Source organism: Sturnus vulgaris, chromosome 1 (genome assembly GCF_052056855.1).
Source record: "Sturnus vulgaris isolate bStuVul1 chromosome 1, bStuVul1.hap1, whole genome shotgun sequence".
Taxonomy (NCBI): Eukaryota; Metazoa; Chordata; class Aves; order Passeriformes; family Sturnidae; genus Sturnus; species Sturnus vulgaris.
Genome location: NC_142243.1, coordinates 89,413,697 through 89,418,878, shown reverse-complemented (window position 1 = coordinate 89,418,878; position 5,182 = coordinate 89,413,697). Strand labels below are relative to the sequence as shown.

Genomic DNA, 5,182 nt, shown 5'->3' with positions numbered 1-5,182 from the left:
AAAAGGCGGGGGGGTGGGGGGGAAGAGAAGTCTACTGTGCTTGTATTGCTACAACTTTTCCTTCTGATGGCTTCAATAATGCCTTTAACCCTTCCCTCTCCCTCCCCAAACTCTACACCTCTACCTGTTCTAACTTCTGCTGCCTCTGATGCTGGGGTAAATCTGTGCATTTTTTGGTGGGGCTTTTTTTTGTTTGTTTGTTTCTTTGGGGTATGTGGTATTTTTTCTGAATAGTGTACTGCTTATGACGGAGGGAGCTTTTATTGTACTGATGTAATCTTCGGTCTTTCATCCCAAAACACTCAGTGGCTAAGAGGGCAATGCAGTGGTTTGATTTTTGGTGAGTTAAGCTGTTTCTGTTTTCTCCTTTTCCTTTCCCTCTTACAGGATCTGAGGGGAAAATAGTTGCTCAGTAATCCTGTCGCTCTTGCTATTGCCTGCTCCAAATAACTATGCTTCTAGCATGTTACATTAAAATTACTTCATTTTGTCTTCAAAGGCAGATAAAGAGGATGATACTTAGAGTGTGCTTAGGTTGCATTATACACATTTCTACAAAAAAAATATTTATCTAGATAAAAATGGGTTTTCATATCTTACCGATTACTCACATTAACGTATATATTTATGTAGACCAGAGAAGGTGTTTACAGTCTATTAAAGAATGCTTACCCCTGCAGTGAATCTCTTCTTCCTTGTTCCCTGTTTTCTGCCTATGTATATTAATAATGTTCAGATAAGAGACTAACCTTGACCACGTTAGGCATTCAAAACACCCTGAAACACATCTGCATTGAGAGAAGTTCTCTGGCTGAAATCGCCCTGCTGCTTGCAGTAAGAAGCCATCTAGAAAGTGCTTGTTGCACTAAGCAATCACCAAATACCTTCTGAAGGCTGAGACAAAGATTAAATAGAAACTGAAAAGAGCACCTGATAATCACTCAGACTGCTAAACAGCTGAACTTAACTGCTAATCACAAACTAAAAAAAGCTACAAGATGGTATCAAATTAAGAGAATTTTATCTGCACAGGCAGTATGTTTTTCTGGAACAGGACAGGTTCTGTCATTCCTGGCAATGGGAGTGCAGCAGTTGCACAATGGCACAAAATGCAACTTTCACCTTACTCACTGCACTAGCCAAATTATTGCATGCATGCATGACATCTGACACAGCTGTAGAGATCTCTTTCACAGAATTAATGATATCTGACTGGATAACTTTTTTTTTCTTTTTTTTTTTTTCTTTTTTTTTTTTTTTTCATAATTGCATGAGTTCCCACTTTTATTTATGAAAGTAAGGGAGCCATTTCTCCATGGCAATAGCCTATTCCACTCATGTCATAACTTAAGCTTAGCAACACCTTTGAGTAAAAAATTAATACAATAAATCAAATATAATTTAAGTTATTAAAATGATCCCCCAAATGGGAAATCAATTGTGTTAGTTGAAAGATTTCCTATTAGCACAGAGATTTAATTACTTTAAAGGAGGTCATGTTGGATATATTCAAAACCAAAGAAAGTCTGTTAAACAAAAAGAAAGCACCAGTCTTTAAAGGTGGTAGACCTAAATTACCTGAAATAGTCAAGGTTTGTCAGATATTCAATGACTAAATACACTCTGTAGAGATCTTTACAGGTTCAGATGGTGAATGTTTCAATAATTTCTATAAAAGAAATCAGTTCTTTTTCAGATGGGTAGCCAAAATCCTAAGTCACTCCTGAAAATGAAGGCTGATTATAGGATTCACTTCAAACCCATGTACGTCATCAGTAATCAGTTGAAATTACAAATTAGAGACATATTATCAGCAGACAAGTTAAATGTAAATTAGACAGGAGGAAAAATAATCTAAGCAGTATCACCTGGTTTAGAAGGAAAGCAGGAAACAAAAACAGATCACTTTTTTCTCTTTTATTTGCCTATTTCAATTCAAGACACTTGATAGGTAAATTTAATTTTATTAATTTGTAATTTAGAAGCAAGAATAGTTCTCAAAAATATCTTGTAGTCAATGGAACTAATGAAATCTTAAATTACTGTCCCAGAGACGTACAAAATAATATATATGGTTATTAAAATATCAGAATAGAGGATATATTAGGAATGGATTTAATGAAAAAAGTCCTATAACTTGGTTGCATGTTTATTATTTTTATTTTATTTATGTGCTTCAACAAGCCATATGATTCTATGAAATATTCAAACAGAAAGCAGAAATAATCCACCTCACATTATCAATGTTAAATTTCGCCCTGATGGGTGTGACTTCTCCACAATCAATCATGCTGTATGAATCTGGGCAGTGAATTTGTGTAGTTACCTTGTGTGAAATCTTTGCCTTTTGTGCTGTAGAAAGTTTTAATGTAGTCTAACTTAAGTGAGAAGTACCAGCTGTGCTTTATATCACAAATGATATGGTTCATGTGAGCTTCCTGATGCCTTTTCCCCTCCCTCTCAATCATTCTAGCAGATGAGATATCACTGGACATCCACCCAGGTCAGAAAAAAACTGTCCATGCACAGTGGAGTTACTTTTCAAACATGCCAATGAAATGTAATAATGGGAGACCCATTTATGATGCCTTGGAACTGAATTATGTAGATCTCTTCTGTATCTTATTACAACCTCAATACATGTTCCAGATCAAATACTCCTTCAAAATCATGAATGGCTCTGCAGGTTTGTCACTCTGCCCAGCTTACAGATCCCGGGTCTACACATCTGTTCTAACTTTTAAGGAAAAAAGTGATTTTGGAGGTGGTGATTCCAAGCTCAGTAAAGGTTAGAAATTAAAATTATTGTTCGGCTAATCAGCAATAAGGTTGGAGTGCTTTGGTCCCATAAAGACACAGACTGATATGGGCTGCCTTGCCCTGCAGGAAACTGAACAGCTGATGCTTGAAACCATGACTGTGCTGCTATCAAACAAGCTAAATTAAAAATGAAAACAACAACAAAAAAAATTTTTTTTCATGTTGACTGTTTAATATTTTCAGCTTTTCTTTTTCCATCATTATTTCAAAAATTTCTTCACAATTTCAAGGCAAGTTTTGTGTTGTCTGATGAAATTAGTGATTTATAAAAGTGGAAGTGGAGGCTGGTTCTCCTCACTGAGGATTGCTCTTGGGTTTTGTTGACCCAAGTGCTCATAGGAGCCTCTTCCAGCATGTCACTGTTGTCTTTTTTCAACAGCCTGCAATTATATATCAGAAATAGCAGCATAACTCAGTAGTAATTATTTTGATAATAAATTGGAAAGAAACTTGTGCAGGGTTAACTATCAAACCTGAGAGTATCAAGGACTTCTCACACGATTGCATATTTATTCAGTTAAAGGAGATAACACACACATAGAATTATTAGTACCCAAATGAGTGCCTTGTTCAGAGAATTTGTGATCTTTAAAGAGAGAAAATTTAAACAAATTTTTATGTCTTAAGTTCTTTGGGGAGAAGAATTTCTCACATTTGTATATGATGTCACTGTGGGTTCCCCAAAATTTTAATACAATTGACTGCTATTTCATGGTGAAAGCAACATCATAACCTTACTCATGACAGATAATAAATGTAGAATCCTTCAAAACAAATAGCATTTGAGACTATTACCAGTTTGAAGAACAGTTGCCAAGTGATGAGGCTTCTTGTTCTGATTACTGTTCTGCATAAACACAGGCAATACTCATAATTTGTAGATCCATACTTTGTGAAACTACACATTTGGGTTGATATGTTTCTATGCTAGCTCTACATTTCAGAGTTTCAAATGGTGGATTTTACGTTTCGGTTTTCTCCGAAAGCCTTTTGGGTTTTTCTCTCTACTTATTCAAATGTATATCAGCTATCTGTGGAACCAGCAGTGGAAGAGGAGAGGATTATAAAGTGTTAGAAATTAGTTCTATTTTACTTTTAAGATCCTTTATTTTAAATGCTCTTGCACTCTTCATCTTCACATTAGAAGCAAGAGACTTCACAGAGGTATCATTTGTGTTTGAACATTTCACTCTTGTGAAAATTCCTGCACATTTGGCCATTGTCAAAAATGTGAATAAATATGGGTTGCATATGCTCAGTAGCAGCTCACATCCCTTAGAAGCCCATGTTCATTCATGGTCCCTAAATTCCTCAGAGTCCTGAATGCTGACTTACTGCATATATGACATTTTCACAGAGTAGACAGGCATGCAAAGGGACCAGCTGCAATTAGTATCTGGAGAAACATGAGAAAGGTAAGAGAAAAGAAAGATTCTACAACAAGATGAGGTATCAATGAAAGGGTTGAAAGTTAGAAAATATCATAATGAAGTTTGTCCATTATCTTAATCCATGCCTTTCATTCCAGGCAATTATGATCTACTTCAAGTGAACCCTTCCTATTTTTTACCTGGATTCATACTTCACTCATTAGACAAAGTTCTGCTAGTCTAAAAATGGATTCTTGCTTAGGCCTGGAAAGTAAAGATGCTGTCATATGTGGTACTTCTGCTTTACATGCATTGGAAGAGAAGGAATGCCTTCCTCTCAGGGCAGTTTAGTTCTGCCTAGAAGCAGGGTCTGTCTCTGACCATCAGAGTTCCTCAGGGCCTCTCCACAGTCCCTTAGATCAGATGTTTCCCATTGGGTCAATAGCAGTGTGTTGCTCATTTCTGAACGCCCACCTCAGGACCCTGATGGTTCATGAAGAAGCCCTGAGCAGTTAAAATTGAAGTGAATGGATGCTGTGATTGAAGATGCAGATTATTATAAAATGTGACAAAATCCCACAACCTGGACTCTGGGTCGCTCAGCACTGACTGTTGTCTATGTGTCTTTGCTGCCTGTCTGTAAAGTCACTTTGTCACTTTGAAGAGGTTTTGTTAAGATAAATTAACCTTCAGGAAGCTCTCAGAGCTTTGCATGATGAGCACCATAGGGAAGCCCAGAAGGGAATGAATAATTCTGTCTTCAGCTCAGTGTTTGAGTGGTGTGCATGGGTGAGGCCTAGGGACACACACTGAAAAATAAAAATAAGCAAAATGTTGAAGACCTGCTGATTATTTTAATTCCATTTTTCATATAGCCATAATGAGATAGGGGGAGGATCTATAAAAAAAATCCTTGTGTCATGGTATATTTAAAGATGACATGATTTTGAATATGAAGGGAGGGAGCTAATTCTTGCTTTGCTGTCTCTTGA

The 5,182-nt window shown here is 36.5% G+C and overlaps 1 long non-coding RNA gene across 1 annotated transcript in view; it reads left to right on the top strand.

Annotated features, from left to right (window-relative positions):
- The window catches only part of LOC148225346 (uncharacterized), a 140,683-nt gene that overhangs the window by 1,704 nt on the left and 133,797 nt on the right, over positions 1–5,182 (top strand). The gene's annotated exons all lie outside the window — the stretch shown is intronic.